The sequence below is a fragment of the Cetorhinus maximus genome, chromosome 1 (assembly GCF_964194155.1).
Source record: "Cetorhinus maximus chromosome 1, sCetMax3.hap1.1, whole genome shotgun sequence".
Taxonomy (NCBI): domain Eukaryota; kingdom Metazoa; phylum Chordata; class Chondrichthyes; order Lamniformes; family Cetorhinidae; genus Cetorhinus; species Cetorhinus maximus.
Genome location: NC_135879.1, coordinates 76,492,953 through 76,510,695, shown reverse-complemented (window position 1 = coordinate 76,510,695; position 17,743 = coordinate 76,492,953). Strand labels below are relative to the sequence as shown.

At 44.5% G+C, this 17,743-nt stretch overlaps 1 protein-coding gene across 3 annotated transcripts in view; it reads right to left on the bottom strand.

Annotated features, from left to right (window-relative positions):
• acox3 (acyl-CoA oxidase 3, pristanoyl) overlaps nucleotides 1-17,743 on the bottom strand; it is a 216,671-nt gene that overhangs the window by 19,780 nt on the left and 179,148 nt on the right. The window lies entirely within an intron of this gene.

Sequence of the window (17,743 nt, the reverse complement as noted above, 5' to 3'; positions counted from 1 at the left end):
GCAGTGGCAGACATTTAAGGGGATATTTCAGAGTATTCAGAATAAGTACATTCCTACTATAAAGGGAAATTCGAAGGGAGGACCCACCATCCGTGGTTAACTAAAGATGTTATGGAAAGCATCAGACTTAAGAAAAAAGCATACAACTCCGCAAAGGTGAGTGGCAGGACAGATGATTGGACAGAATATAAAGAACGGCAGAGAATGACTAAATGGTTAATCAGGAGAAAGAAATGAGAGTATGAGAGGAAGCTAGTTAGGAATGTTAAAATGGATAGCAAGAGGTTCTAGAGGTATTTAAAAAGGAAAAGAGTAAGTAAAGTGAGTGTTGGTACTCTAGAAAGTGACAGTGGGGAGTTAATAGTGGATAATAAGGAAATGGCGGAAGAAATGAACAAATATTTTACTTCTGTGTTAACTACAGAGGATACAAAAACATTCCAGTAATAGCTGTAAATCAGGAGGTGGACAGGAGAAAGGAACTTGGTGAAATTGAAATCACTAGGGAAATGGTACTGAGCAAATTGATGAAGCTGCAGGCTGGCAAGTCTCCGGGTCCCAATGGACTATATCCCAGGGTCTTAAAAGAGGTGGCTAATGAGGTAGCTGATGCACTGGTGTTAATTTTCCAAAATTCGCTAGATTCTGGAAAGGTTCCATTAGATTGGAAAGTAGCAAATATAACCCTTCTATTCAAGAAGGGAGGGAGGCAGAAAACAGGAAACTATAGGCCAGATAGCTTGATGTCGGTCATGGGGAAGTTATTAAAATCAATCATTAAGGGGGTTATAGCTGGGCACTTAGAAGAGCTCAAGGCAATAGGGAAGAGTCAGCACGGTTTTGTGAAAGAAAAATCATATTTAACCAATTTATTGGAGTTTTTTGAAGGGGTAACATGCGCAGTGGATGTACTGTACTTAGATTTCCAGAAGGCATTTAATAAGGTGCCACATCAAAGGTTATTACGGAAAATAAAAGCGCATGGTGTAGTTGGTAACATATTAGCATGGATAGAAGATTGGCTGGCTGGCAGGAAGCAGAGAGTATGCATAAGTGGGTCTTTGTCTGATTGGCAGGATGTGACGAGTGGAGTCCTAAAGGGGTCTGTACTGGGGCCTCAACTTTTTACGATTTATGTCAATGACTTAGATGAGGGGAGTGAAGACATGGTAGCTAAATTTGTAGATGGCACAGCCCGGCACTGCAAAGGGGAGACAAGCTAGCTCAGAAGGAGATGGAGGAGCTGCATGTCTCCTCTGATGAGGAGGACATCGACGGGGATGAGGGTGAGGAGGTCTTCGAAGGCAAAGATGATGGCGATGAGGCCATCGCACAGGCCAGACGAGGCAGGCATGCTCGGGAGGCCCTCACAGCTGCTAGATTCGTGGAGGATGATGACGACAGTCTGGGAAGAGCATCCTGCAGTCAGCATCACGCTGAGGCAGTCTGGGAAGAGTGTCCTGCAGTCAGCATCGCAGTGCAGCAATCACTTCAAAAAGCGACATCAGCACAAAGGTGAGAGCTGATTGGTGAGTAGTGGGTAAGCATTTTTCTCCAGTTTAAAATAGAATAAGCTAAGGAAAGGTAAGGGTTCTAGTTTTTATTTAAAACACATAAATAATTTAACTTTTTTTACTGTATTTAACTTAAAGTAAGGGTTTTTTTCAACTAGGGGCATGGCAGGGCAACTCAGTCCCATATTATGTACTGCCTGTGGGAAGTCCTAGACGCTCCTTGCGCTCTAACTGACCATGAGTGCAGGGAGTGCCACCAACTTCAGCTACCTGAGATCCGAGTTTCTGAGCTTGAGCGGCAGCTGGAGGCACTGAGGTGCATCTGCGAGGCTGAAAGTTTCGTGGATAGCACGTTTTTAGACGTGGTCACCCCACAGCGTACGGAAGTGCAGACAGAGAGGGAATGGGTCACCATCAGTCAGAAGAAAGGTGTCAAGCAGGTAGTCAGGAAATCCCCAGGATGCATCTCGCTCGGGAACCGTTTTTCTGTGTTGGAAAATGGTGAGAGTGATGGTTCCTCTGGAGAGTGCAGCCACGCTCATGGCACTGAGTGGCTCAGCTGCACAGGGGGGGAGGAAAAAGAGGGGAAGAGCAAAAGTGGTAGGAGACTTGATAGGAAGGGGAACAGACAGGCGTTTCTGCGGCCATAGATGTGAATCCAGGATGGTATGTTGCCTCCCTGGTGCCAGGGTCAAAGATGTCACTGAACAGCTTCAGGGCATTCTAAAGAGGGAGGGCAAACAGACAGAGATCGTGGTACATATTGGTACCAACGACACAGGTAGAAAGATGGATGAGGTCCTGCAAGCAGAATTTAGGGAGCTAGGAAACAGATTAAAAAACAGGGCCTCAAAGGTAGTAATCCCTGGATTACTTCCGGTGCCACGCGCTAACTTACTGATCAACCCTCCTACACTGAAGTCTAAATCGTTTATATATACCACAAGCAGCAAGGGACCCAACACCGATCCCTGTGGAACCCCACTGGACACAGGCATCCAGTCACAAAAACACCCCTCGACCATCACCCTCTGCTTACTGCCACTCAGCCAATTCTGGACCCAATTTGCCAAATTGCCTTGGATCTCATGGGCTCGTACCTTCGTTATCAGTCTCCCATGCAGGACCTTATCAAAAGCCTTGCTGAAGTCCAAGTAGACTATATCAAATGCATTGCCCTCTTTGACACATCTGGTCACCTCTTCGAAAAATTCAATCAAGTTGGTCAGACATGACCTCCCTTTAACAAAACCATGCTGACTGTCCTTGATTAATCCCTGCCTCTCCAAGTGTAGATTAATTCTGCCCCTCAGAATTGCTTCCAATAGTTTTCCCAACACTGAGGTTAGACTGACTGGCCTGAAATTCCCTGGTTTATGCCTTCCTCCCTTCTTGAATAACGGTACCACATTGGCTGTCCTCCAGTCCTCTGGCACCTCTCCAGTGGCCAGAGAGGTATTGAAAATTATTGCCAGTGCCTCTGCTATTTCCTCCTTTGCCTCACTCAAGAGCCTGGGATACATTTCATCCGGGCCTGGAGATTTATCTACTTTTGAGCCTGCCAGACCACTTAGAACCTCCTTCCATTCTATGCTAATTTCTTTAATTATATCAGTCCTTCTGCCTGATTTCCGTACTCATGTCGTCCCTCTCACTTGTGAACACCGACACAAAGTATTCATTTAGAACCCTACCTACGTCTTCCGGCTCCACACACAAATTACCACTATGGTCCTTAATTGGCCCTACTCTTTCCCTAGTTATCCTCTTACTCTTAATGTACTTGTAAAATAACTTTGGATTTTCCTTTATTTTACCTGCCAATGTTTCTCCATGCCCCCTTTTTGCTCTCCTAATTTCCTTTTTAAGTTCCCCCCTACACATTCTATACTCCTCTAGGGCTTCCGCTGTTTTGAGCCCTCGGTATCTGCCATAAGCCTCCCTTTTTCTCTTTATCCAATCCTGTATATCCGTTGATAGCCTTAGATTACAACAGGATATAGACGGGCTGGTCAGATGGACTGATCAGGGCTGATCAGTGGCAAAATGGAATTTAACCTGGATTAGTGTGAGGTGATGCACTGGAGCAGGACAAATGAGGCATGGGAATACATAATGAACGGTAGGACCCTGGGAAGTAGAAAGGATCACAGGGACCTTGGTGTGCATGTCCACTTAAGGTAGCAGGACAGGTAGATAAGGTGGTTAAGAAGGCATATGGGATACCTGCCTTTATTAGCCGAGGCATAGAATATAAGAGCAGGGAGGTTTTGCTGGAACTGTATAAAACGCTGGTTAGGTCACAGCTAGAGTATTGCGTGCAGTTCTGGAATCTACATTATAGGGAGGGTGTGATTGTACTGGAGAGAGTGCAGAGGAGATTTATCAGGATGTTGCCTGGGCTGGAAATTTTTAGTTATGAGGTGAGATTGGATAGACTGGGGTTATTTTCCCTGAAGCAGAGGAGATTGAGGGGGGACATGATTGAGCTGCATAAAATTATGAGGGGCATAGATAGGGTTGACAGGAAGGAACTTTTCCCCTTGGTAGAGGGATCAATAATCAGGGGACATAGATTTAAGATAAGGGGCAGGAGGTTTAGAGGGGATGTGAGGAAGAATTTTTTCACCCGGGGGTGGTGGGAATCTGGAACTTGCTGCCTGTAAGTGTGGTCGAGGCAGAAACCCTCATAACATTTAAGAAGTATTTGGAGGTGCGCTTGCGATTCCATGGCATACAAGGCTATGGGCCTAGTGCTGGAAAATGGGATTAGAATAGTGAGGTACTCGTTTGACCGGCGCAGACTTGATGGGCCGAAGGGCCTTTTTCGGTGCTGTAGACCTCTATGACATGCAGTGAGGAGATACCATAGATCCTCACGGTGCATCTGTGAACATTTGAATCCTGTTTGGCTAATGGCAGTGCGCATACCCTCTGTGATAAGGCTCCTGTCATGGAAACACAGCAGATGCCCATAGTCCCTGCATTCCAGGAGGATGGTGACGATATGCAGTGGGGGCATTCCATAGATTCTCTCATAGTTTATGTGAATGTTTGACTCCTGTCTGGCTGATGGCGCCCCGTTTGCACTCTGCGAACAGGGTCTTATCATGGAGAGGCAGCGGAGGAACATTAACTTCTCCTGATCCTATGGCATCCTTCATGAGCTGAACCCTTCAGGATCACACTGTCACCAGACACAGATGCTGATGAGATGGGGGGCCAGCCACACCTCAAAAGGTACTGGCAGCACGTGGAGAGAATGATGGAACTCTGTGCCGCTGGCCCAGGAAATTCTGGAAGCAATGATAAGCCCCATCGACGTGCAGGTATCACTGATGTGACCAGTGACAGTGAAGGCACACCAGCAGTGTGCTGGGAATATTGAACAAAGCACAGGGAAGAGGCCCTGGACTAAGACACCTGCTTTTATCTTGTGTAGGAACCAAGGTTTCACATCTGAGTGACATGAATACTGCTCATCAGTTACAAGGAATCATAGGCTTGGAGATATTCTTGGGAGTTTATTAACAAAGTGAACATTACATACAAGTGATTAACACCCATGTCCAGGCTGTGCAGCTACATCTTCTTGACCTTCCTAACGCTGCCGCTATGTCTTAGTGCTCCCCCAATATCCAGAGCAGAGGTGCAGACTGCAATGCCGTGTCTCTGATGACCTTGACAGGTGTCGTCTGGAGGGCCGAGACCTGGAGGGCCCTGGCCTGCTTTTGGGATCCTGCTGTGTTGCAGTGGCATCCTCCTTGGCCTGTGGAGCTGGATTTGCTGGGGTCACAGGAAGAGGGGGTGACGATTGACTGGTCACTCACGGAGTCACCTGGGTGGATGGCCCCAGGGTTGCACCTGCTAATCCTCATCCCTGTGGGTAACTGAGGGCCACTGGCCGACTCCTTGAGGAGGAGGGGAAGCCAGAGTGAGATCGAGCTGCCTTGCACCCCTCTCTCGTTGACATTGTTGGAGGCCAACTATAGCATCAGCGATGGAGTTCAGTATGTGCAGCAGTGCAGGACCGATGTCCTGGACCAAAGTCTCCATGGTAGTCACCATCCTACCAGTGTTGACCTCGGTTCGTTGGCATGCCGGCACTATCACCTCAGACTGAAGGTGGATGGGCTCCTCCATCGTGCCTTGCAATCTGAAGAGTGCAGTGGACATCCTTTCCTGATGTTCCTGAGCTTGCCTTTGCAGGTCTAACAACTGAGCTATGATCAAGTCCAAAGACTCCTCATCTGACTCGGGCTCAGCAGATTTCTGGTCTCCAGCAGTCCTTCGAGTGCCAGAAATCTGGGAAGTCCCTGATGCCACCTGTTGTGGATCAGTGCGATGTGCTCACCTGACCCTGAGGCTACTCTAATGCTTGGTCCCACCGATGTGTGTGTCTCTGTGGTGGTGGAAGGTGTGGATGAGCGCTGTGATGAGTCTTCAATGAGGGTTTCAGCAGATTCCTCTCCCGAGGTGTCTTCTGGGCTTGATTCGAGGACCTGGGTCGTGGACTCTCTCGGCTGTTTCCCAGATGTGTCTGCGAAAGCAAGGAGGGATAATTAATGCATAGTTGTGGCCTGTGAAACAGGACACATCACTCACAGCGTGGTTGTCTAATGGATGTTGCACGGCTGGATCCTCACTTTGTTTAGCACTGCCGACCTCACCGTTAGCACAGGAATGGTCCAGATCTTCACCAGCCAGCTGGATGACTTTATTTTCAAAGTCCATGAAGACGTTAGTTTCAGGCATTCCTCCACCACTGCGACCTCTCCCTTTTGTTGTGTACCAGCCAGCCCTGCATGAAGACAGATGGAGAGCATGTAAGCATGATAAGTATGGCCTGGCATGTGTGGATGGTGAGTGGTCCCATGGATGGGATGAAGACAATAAAGGTATGTAGTGAGAGAGTGAATGGTGACATCCCTTGAACTGGCAGTGAGTGAGATCCCTGTGGATGTGCGATGGGTTTGTGAGCTTGAGAATTGAGGGTGATGAGAAGAGTGACTTACCCTGGCAGAACAGAGCAGACCATTTATCCTCTTTTGGCACTGGGTGGCTGTCCTCTTTTGCAGGGTGTTGGCACTGACCACTGCTGCCCCCGCCTCTCAAGCCAGATTGGTGATGTTGCTGCCCTTTCTGTGGCCAGAGCAGGGGTAGAGGACATCACAGCGGGCCTCCATGGCATCCAAAAAGTGTTCCAGGAACACGTCACTGAATCAGGGGCTACAGTCTTTTTGCCTTTCAGGCTGCACATTAAATATGGTGCCCGGTGTGAGGAAGCGGCAAGGTGACGGCATGGCAGGCGAATTGGAGGCTGTCTAGTAGCGAAACGGCGTGTTTCCTGGGAATGCATGATTAATGAGGCAGGATTAAGACGACACAGCGTGAAACGCCACCAATATGGCTGGCAGGTAAAATGTTCTTTTTTCCGCTTGCTACCACATTTATTGCAAATCTGGCACGATTCCGCCCTAAGTTTGTGTTTAACAGCTTGACTTTGCATTTAAACTCTGTACCATTATGTTTTTCACATTAAAGGTTTGCAGTTGTGCCTCATCTGTAATAGCAGTAGCTAAGAAAATAGAAGAATTGCTTATAGAATATGTAATCACAGATATCTTGGTGTGATGTGGTGTGACATTAGTATGATTTTAAAAGAATAACACTACAATTTAAAATCCCTGATATATTCAGGTCATTACATTTTATATTGCACATCTTCATCCATTTTTGTGTTGGATGCTAACAGGTTTATGGAAATAAACTAAACATAGGCATGTTATTTTATTTATTACATTAAATGTGCAATAGAACAGCAAATGGTTGCCAGAAGCTTTTCATTTTGCTGGGTGTGCTGTTGTAAAGGAGAGGGGAAGAAATTTCCTGCTTTGTATGTTGTTAATTAGTTACCAGACATTAAAAAATGGTTTTAACTTTACCCAATCATACTGGCCACTCATAACAACATGCATTTGGGTCACACATGGTAATATTAGAGTAACAACCACAAATCTTCAAAAAAAAAGCAAGGCACCACAAGTACATTTTTTTCTCTTGTCTGGACAATTTAAGAACTTACATAAAAATGTCTTAATGAAGTTTGAGTTACAGTTACAGCAGAAGCTCACCACTATGTTTAACAGTCTCCAAACCAAACTATAGAGAAATCATACTGGGAGAGTTTCTGTTAGACTGGTACAAAGACACCATCATAGGAAAACGACCCATTTACCCAAGCCCAAAGAATTTGGATGCAGGTTGGCAGTCAGATTTAGAGACCTGTAGGGATACTCTTGGAAGTAAATCAACTAAAGCTGTGTAGTCTGTCAATAAAGTGCACAGATAAGGTTCCTGCTGCTTGTCCAGTGGGGTCCACCTTACCCATTAGAACATTGACTTGCAGCATTATCTGGAGCCAAGTGGGATAAATTGTAATTCCCAGTAACAGGCCCATCCTGCTAGGTGTCATTCATGGTGCAGGCATAATGGTCATTGTATACAACACTCTACTGATTAAGGTATTAAAGTGGGGTAATAAAATAATTTGATATTAAAACTGATATTAAAATGTACATTAACTGCTCTAAAAATAGGAAAATGTAGTTATGAGCATTAACGGCTTTAAAGTAGGCCAGTGCAGCCATGAGAGCTCTTTCTAGGCATGATGGGAAATATAGTCAATACTGTGGGAACTAGCTAAGAATCACAAGCTGTGAACTAAATGGCCTTCACAGCTTGGGTAAGCAAGGCGTTAAGGAGATAAAGAAACAGACAGGGAGTCATTAAGTCCCAGACACAAACACATCCCTGCTGAGGCCGAATGCCCAAACTGTTAAGATAACAGGGAACATCTGCAGAAGATGAACCCCACTCTTGATTAAGTGATGTATGTGTTAAGGCATTGCTGGCGATAGGTTATGGGGGTTGTAACAAACAGTGCTTTGCTATGTGAGAACCGAGGGCTATAAAATTATATCAAATTTGTATTGTCAGAGATCCTTGAAAAAACTACCAGGAGGATCTCTCCAGCAAATGCTTGAATAAAGACTTTGCTTACTGGAAACTCATTGGTCTCATCTTTATACCACAACCATATTGAATTGCTGAGCCTACCCTGAAAGTTAACTTGGTTCTAAACTTTCATAACCAGTTGTCATTTGGAACCATTTAATTCCCTAAAAGACACAATTTAACTCCTACTTCCCTCTACAGGAGAATCGTCACCATTTCGATTACAATATTATCCATGATTCACACACCAAAAATATTGTGCAATATTCATTGGGCTCTTCTTAAGAAAGTACAATTAAAATGTATCAGCAAATGTAGCGATCTTAGGTTCTCAGCCACACTGGAGGGAAGACACGTCAGAAATAGAGCTACAACTCGTAATTCACCAATCCATGCTCCCTTCAAATTTGATGCCTCGAACGTTATGACAAAGAGGTAAGCACTTTTTAGGGTATCTCCTGGTAGTATTGAACATCCAGCAAATTCTACGTTGTTTTAAATATTCTCCCCAAACAGTCAAACAACAAATGCTATTCCATGGCCTGAATCTTGCATTCGTAGGGTGTGCACGATCGGCGGGCCCGGAAGTGGACGCGAAGTGCGCTTCTGCCCACGATCGGCTCCCGAATGCAATTTCATGCTGGCTGGCCAATTAATGGGGTGGGTGTTGTGGGAAGAGGGCAGGCGCCAAGAGAAGGGGGAGTGTGGGCTTGCGCTCCCTGAAGGCTGACGGTTGCTGTGGAGCTGCCTCAGGGAGCTGCAGTAATTTAAAAATGAAATGAGCTCAATAAACTGTTACAAACTGCGGCAATACTGTAAATGCAAGTGCCTGGCAGCAGTCTACATAGCACATCATCCCTCAAACGTCTTCTTTTATTTTATTTAACCCCGGACATTTCATCCCACCCTGGATGTAGTTTGTAGTGAAAACGCAAAGGCTGCCTGGCCATTTGGCCTGTCTGCGAATCATTAAAGCGGACTGGCTGCATAAAATCGCTGACAATTACCTCCTTAATAGGCTTAATTGCCCACTCAATTGTAGGCGGACGTAATCCCGACTCTCGTGCGCATCCACCTACCGTAATGTTGAGCGCAAGTGCAATGAAGGCGGGATGCACGCCCGATGTCATTTCATGCAATTTTATGTGTGTTGGGGAAGGCAAGATTCAGGCCCATCATGACAACCACATTAATTATTAATCATGCTCATATAAAATGTTGCTAAAAAGTGGATATTAATTTTAGGAATCTAGAATGTATTTTAATAGAAGTTACTAAAACCTTACTTCTGAATCCAGTGTGCACTGCCTACCAACACTTAGGTGCAAGTGGGAGGTAAAATTGTTCCACGATCATGCATGTCACTGAATGCTATCCAGGAAACAGCTGCAATGGCTTCATTATGTGGCATTCCATGGTGCCTGCATTATTTTAAGAGAAGGAACACTAGCTAGAAGATTAGCGATATCCTGTATATTCCTCTGAGACAGTTGGCAATCAGAAGCATTTTGGCCAGGACAACATGTAAACTGTTTCTCAGCGTTTCACCAAGCTTAAATATACTAAATCAATAATTACAGAAGGGCAGTGGTTATCCACAGTACATAAATCAGAGTTTGTGGTACTTCCCAAAGAATGGAGTAGTTCCCAATTTGTTTGTGCCATACTTGATGGGACCACAAGAAATATGTGTAGTTCTTCAAGCCTGTACCTCCAGTGAATTACAGCATGGCTGATCTGTACCTTAACTCCATTTACCTGTCTTGGTTACATAAATCTTAATACCCTTGCCTCACAAATATCGAACAGCTTTGAAAATTTTAATTGGCCTAGCTTCAGTTTTTCGGGGGATAGAGGTCCAGATTTCCATTAGCACTTTGCCCCTGAATAGCCTAGCTCTAATTTTATGATTACACCCCTTAAATACCAACACACTTATTCCTCATTTGGAGCCAAGTAAAGGAAATTGGTAACTATATTGCCTCAAATGGCAATCTCTCTCCATGCAACTTACAGTTGTGCTTTTACTGCTAACTTCAAGCTGCCTGCTAATTTAAATAATTATAGCGTGCAGCCAGAGCAAAACATGCGGTTAAGTGGCTGCACCTCTGAGGAGGGTTGCAATATCATGAGAGGTTGGCATGATTTCAAGCTAGTCTGCACTGCTTAAAGCCAGCCTGCACCTCTTAAAGGGGAGGTGGATTTGGGCTGAGTTAGGTGGCGGAAGTCATTCAAAGTAATTTTGACCTGGAAAAGTCATAAGAACAACACATGGAAGAGAACATGCTTTGAGATTTCATAGCATTGGAGGCCTTAGTGCAGGAGGTGGAGAGGAGAAGATATCTCATCTATCCACAGGTTGTAGAAATACTCAGTAAGTCTGGCAACATCCATGGGGAGAGAAACAGTTAACGTTTCAGGTCTATGATCCTTCATCAGAACTTCTGAAAAGTTAAACTTTGTTTCTATCTCCACAGATGCTCTCAGATCTGATGAGTATTTTCAGGATTTTCTGTTAAGAAGCACCATCATCCCCTCTAATACTAGCTGCCATCTGTTCAGATACTGACTGTGCGCAAATTTCAGAGGCTACATAGAGACGAGATCTGCACATGGTGGGGCACTGGGCACAACTGCACTTTGACCAAGGCAGGCGACAGCTCGCTGGAGGGTGAGGTTGTGCATGGTTAATGCTGTAGAGGATTCAAATAAGGACTTCAGTGGTCAACTGAAGAAGGCAGATGGCTGTGTACAATTAAATGTTTAGCGTATTGGCAAGTTTGCCAGCAAACCTGCAGGCAGATCAAGGGGCATGGAGGAATCTTGACACCAATTTGGCACAAGGCTTTATACAGAGCTTGGAGCCCATTGTTTCCAGTTCACTTGCGGACTAAGCCATGATGCAGCAGCTTCCACTGTCCACAAGCATGACCCAGGCCTCCCTGTCGCTTGCCATTTCAACACACCATCCTGCTCTCATGCCCACATGTCCATTCTTGGCCTGCTGCAATGTTCCAGTGAAGCTCAACACAAACTGGAGGAACAGCACCTCATCTTCCGACTAGGCACTTTACAGCCTTCCGGACTGAATATTGAGTTCAACAACTTTAGATCATGAACTCTCTCCCCCATATCCACCCACTTTCCGATCTCCCTTTTTTCCAATAATTTATATATATTTTTCTTTTCCCACCTATTTCCATTATTTTTAAATGTATTTCCATGCATTGTTTTATCTCTACCTTTTAGCCTATTTCGATCCCTTCCCCCCACCCCACCCCCACTAGGGCTCGTCCTGCTTTCTACCCTTAATGTCACCTATTAGTACATTTCTTGGCTAATATCACCACCGTCAACACCTCTTTGTCCTTTTGTCTATGACATCTTTTGGCAATCTCCACCTCTATCCAGCTCTACCTGTCCCACCCCCCCTTAAACCAGCTTATATTTCACCTCTCTTCTTTTTTTCCTTAGTTCTGTTGAAGAGTTATACAGACTCGAAACTTTAACTGTGTTCCTCTCCGCAGATGCTGTCAGACCTCCTGAGTTTTTCCGGGTATTTTTATTTTTGCTTTTGTTTTCCACTGCAGCACAAACAGGAGTCACTAAAAATCTGGGTTCTGCAGTGGAAGCTCAGACTGCAGTCACGCAAGCTTAGCTTGCTGATACAAAGCCCCTGGGCGCATGGAGTACAAAAGCAAGGAAGTTATGTTAAGCCTGTAAAAAACACTGGCTCAGTCGCATCCAGAGTATTGTGCCCAGTTCTGGGCAGCACACTTTAGGAAGGATGTGAAGGAATTAGAGAGAGTGCGGAAAAGACTCACGAGATTGGTTCCAGGAATGAGGAACTTCAGTTACGGAGAAAGACTGGAGAAGTTGGGATTGTTTTCCTTGGATAGAGGTGTTCAAAATCATGAGGAGTCTGGACAGAGTAGATAGCGAAAAACTGTTCCCATTGATGCGAGAATTGAGAACCAGGCGGCACAGATTTACGGTAATTGGTAAAAAAAGCAATGGCGACATGAGGGGAAACTTTTTCATGCTGCAGGTGGTTAGGATCTGAAATACACTGTGTGGTTGAGGCAGGGTCAACTGAGGCTTTCAAAAAGAAATTAGATCATTATCTGAAAAGGAAAAGTTGCAGGGCAACATGGGGAAGAATTTTCCCCCCGTCGGAGGGGAACTGCAGGAGCGGGCGCGGGCAGGTGTGCCTCCGATCGGCGCCTCCACTCGGGGGCGCACCGCCATTTTATGTGGGCAGGCCAATTAAGGCCCGCCCAGCGTGATGTCTGCCAGGAAGTGCGGGGGGATTCCCTTAGCCGGGAGTGCACTCTTTCGCGCATGCGTGCTAAAGAGCACACTCATCTCCCTGAAGCTAAGTGCTGCTTCAGGGAGATAGGCCCCAAATTTAAAAATCGTAAAGGTAAACACAAACTAAATTTCCCTGACATTTCCCCTCGTGTGACACTGTCATGTGAGTTGGGACATGTCCATCACTTTAAATCAAACATTTATTAAATTTTTAAAAACCCTCATGAAACCTTATCCCACCCGTGGATGAGGTTTCATGCTTTTTCTGAAGCCCGCCAGGGCTCCTGGCCTGCCTGCCAACCTTAAGGTTGGATGGGCAGGCCCATTAATTATGTCAATTACTTTTTAAATGTCCTCAATAGGCTGTTGACAGGTCGACTGGCGCACAGCTGATTCAGCTGCGCCCCTGCTGACCTGAAAATTGAAATGATGTGGGGAGACATCGGGCGGAACGCCTGACGTCATCCTGCATCATTTTACACGTCAGCTAGCGGGCCCCGCCCTGCCCCCCTACTCGCTGACCTAAACATCCTGACCATGGAAATGACAGGGGAGTGTTATGTATATTGTGTTATGGCGCATTCACTACATGATGCACCTCATCCTTATGCCCAAAATGTGCATGCTCCTTGAGAGCTATGTTATAATAAAAAATTTAACTGTAGACTTATTTCCCTAGGGATCAATTTTTTAAATTTATTCTCAGAATGTGGGTGTTGCTGGCAAGGCTAATGCTTATTGCCCATCTCTAGCTGTCCTTGAGTAGGTGGTGGTGAGCCTCCTCCTTGAATAGCTACACGGTGAAGGTGCTCCCACATTGTATTAGGTGAGAATGAAGGAACAGTGATATATGGTTAAGTATGGCTTGTGTGGAGTTGGATGTTTGTATGGTACTTGAAGGGGATGGTTTTTCCATGCACCTGCTGTCCCATGTGCTTCTAGGTGTCGAAGGGACCTTGGTGAGTTGCTGTAGTGCATCTTGTAGATATTACTGACTGCAGCCACAGTGCCCCATGGTGGAGGAAGTGAATGTTTAAGACAGTGGATAGGGTACCAATCAAGCAGATCTGTTTTGTCCTGGATGGTGATGGATGACAAAATATTTATGTTTCCACCTAGTTACTGTAAGAAATATTGCTGTATTGGAGTATATTAGTCACCCAAAACGCATTCTAGATTTTGCATTGCACAGATTTATAGATATGTTGTGAATAACTTACTTTTGACTCCATATTCTTTATGCATTCCTTAAATCATTTAATCTCAATTGAGTTTGTCATCTTCATCTGTATTCAATTAGCCATGTGGCTTTATTTTTGGCAAAAGAAGTACAAAAACAGCTTTTGTTCAGGCCCAACACCCTGGTGGTTATATTGTTGTATATCGAGAGTGAAATGATCACTTACTGACACAGATAAAATCCATGCTGTTAAGGTTTACAATTCAAACCAAACCAGTGATTCTGACTGAATTAAAGATCCAAACATGGCATTGTTGATTACACATTTATATCGCAGCACAAAAAATATGTGAATAACAAACATCAAATGTTTCTTTAGTGCAAGCTCAACTTCTGGGCCTGAATTTTTCAGTTGCCGTGTGGAGGCGGGCCCAATACGTCGGCGTGTAAAATGACGCGTGATGACGTCGGGCGTGCGTCCTGACATCATCGCGTTGTTTCGTTAGGCATGCGCCATAGTTGGCTGCGTGCCCGACGATATTTAAACAGCCTATTAAGGCCATTAAAGAATTAATTAGTATCATTGTTTATGCTGCCTGACCTTAAGGGGCCTTGAGGTGTCAGCTGTGGCTCAGTTCATAGCACCCTCGCCTTTGAATCAGAGGGTTGTGGGTTCATGTCCCACTCCCGGAAACCAAGAACTGTGATTGTACTCGGAAGAGTTGCAATCTGTGACTGTTGATAACTCGGAAGAGTTAAGGGGCCTTAAAGGGCCAAGCGGCCTTTAGGTTTTTTAGGAAACCTCATCCACGAGTGGGACGAGGTTTCCTAAAGCTTTTACGAATCAAATAAAAAAAATTTCTGAAATATAAAAACATGTCCCATCTCATGTAACACAGTCACACGAAGGGGACATGTTTAATTAAATTTTCAAACCATTTATTTATTTATTTCAAAAGCAGCTCTGTGCCTCAGGGAGATTGAAGCGCTCTTTTGCGCGCATGCGTGAGAGTGCTGGCCCCGACTCTCCCTCCTCCCCCCGCCTGCACGGGTAGCACTGAGTGGGCCTTAATTGGCCTGCCTGCATAAAATGGCGGTGTGGAGCCGATCGTGGGCGGCGATCCGCTCTGCGACTGCCCCCACCTGCTCCCACTGACTGAAAGATTCAGGCCCTGCTGTAAGCAGGCCTTTGCTCGTTCTATTGATTTAATGCCTGTTTTTACTGTGATATTTGCTGCTATGCAATGCAACACACACTTTTTGCCATTTTCAATAGAATGAAACATTAGTTAACATCCTCTTCAGTGAGTGAGTAGGTGGCTGGGTTGGAAGGTTGAGTGAGTGAGTGGTTGCATGAGTTGCAGGGTGAGTGCATGAGTGAGTGGCTATATTGGAAGGCTGAGTGAATGGGTGAGTGAGCTGGATGAGTGAATTGGAAGGGTAAATGAGTGAGTTGGAAGGGTGAAGTGGAAAGATGAGTACATTAGTTTGTTTTTGCCCTTCTCCTACCCTTTATTTTACTCCTTTTTAAATGTTGCTTGTTCTTCTACATATCATTTGTTTCCATCAGGGGATGTGCATCTGAGACATGAAACCCATCTGCTCTCTCCACAAACATTGACTGACCATTCAGTCTTGCCAGCATTTTTGTTTTTGCTTCAGTTTTCAGTATTGTGTTTATATAAGATATTATTATATATCCCTATTTTGCCCATACAAGGAGGTATTATAAGAAATTGTCACACATTCTTTACCTCTAATACAAGTTCAAGGACGGGGAAATGTTGAATTGTCTGGTTAATGCTCTTTATTTGCACCTTCCAAACCTGCAACCTCTACCACCTAGAAGGACAAGGGCAGCAGCTAGATGGGAACATCAGCACCTGCAAGTTCCCTTCCAAGCCAAACACCGTCCTGACTTGGAGCTATGTTGCTATTCCTTCACTGTCACTAGGTCAAAATCCTGGGACTCCCTTTCTAACAGCACTGTGGGTATAGTTACACCACATGGACTGCAGCAGTTTAAGAAGGGAGCTCACCACCACCTTCCCAAGGGCAATCAGGCATGGGCAATAAATGCTGGCCTTAGCCAGTGATATCCACATCCCATGAAAGAATAAAAAAATTAAATCAAATCAATGAGATTGTTGTAGTGCGCAGCTATGATGTAACAAATTTTTAGAAAAACTGTTCTAAAGGTCTCATTTAAAAAAACATTGGACTGAGTTTAAAAACTGTTCTCAAAATGGCTCCAGACTACTAGAGAGAAGTGTGGATTTCAATCATCTTTCGCTTACCTCCTGAGGAGACCAGCTTCCTCATGCATACACATTTAAAATTCGACGACTGTTCCAAAAATTAAACAGAAAGTCATTGACTTGATGGCTTTTCCTCCAAATACAAAGCCATTAACTGGTAAGCCACTGTAAGGTATGAACAACTTGATCATTTTAATAAGTACAAGGGGTAAGGAGACTTCGGATAGCTTTAATGGAATTACCGCTTGCCTTATATGGAAAGTGACTCGGCATTGTTGTACAGGTCACATGAAAATGGTGGCCATCTTGCATTACTCTAAAAAATCATTGAAAAGGGCAGAAAAAAGGCAGACCCATAGTGAACCATCTGGAAAAAAGGCTTCAACCCAGGAAGACAGAGAAAATAATCTAAAAACAGCTACTGGTCTGCTATAAAGCAACTAAGCAGCTAAAAGTGCCAAGTCTGCAGAACAGAACTAAGGAACTTCTCTCCTCCCTGTAAACCCTGATTCCACCTATTAAGCTCATCTTTTAAAGCAACCTCCAGCAATTCAACAGTGGAAGCCATTGCAGTTACAGAGACAACTCTACAACCTCAAGACCTTCACTTCAGACAACAGAGCAACTCAACTTCAAAACACATCAGGCCTGCTGAGTGTGGGGTAAGGTCAACCAAGGCATTCAAGTGGGAATTGAATTATTATCTGAAAAAAAGGAATGTGCACGTCTATGGAGAGAAGGTGGGAAGTGGCATTAGGTAATTGCTGCTTCAGTGAGCTGGTGCAGGCATAACAGGCCAAATAGCATCTTGTTTGCTGTAACAATTCTGTGATTCTACACTGAATATGGACTAATCTTGATTTATGTTATAAGCATCCTTTCATCTTCATTTTTAACTAATCTTTGCGTGTGTATGTGTTAGCAACTTCATCCTTAGGTAACTTCTAGAGCAATAGAGTGAAATAAGCTAACTTCTTTTTTTAAGTAAAAAGGCTTTGCTGTTGGGTTGTTTTAAATTGAATTTCTCACTCCATACATACATACATTATTCATGGATGACTTTGGGAAAACAACATTAAAACATGTGACAAGATAATAAAACAAGACCCATTACAAGAAATGTATATGAGTATAGGTACCAGTTATAACATTGTAAATCACACACCAGGAACTCCTTCAAGAGATGAAAAGTATGTCTTCTTGACTGTTTATGCTAGCCGCAGCTAGGCTAAATCAAAAATTCCCTAAGGAGCACCAGTTTCTATATCTTTTATATTTGTTATTAAGTCCTCCTAATGTAATGTAATTATGATAACGCGTTCTAAATACGCCTGGTTATTCTCTCTTCAACAAGTATAAGCAGTAACATTTGTTTACTCACTAATGAGAAAGTGTAGGTATCATTTGTGGAGTTCCTCTTCCCAGAGCATTCACAAACCTATTTAAAGTAGATTTCCTCCCTT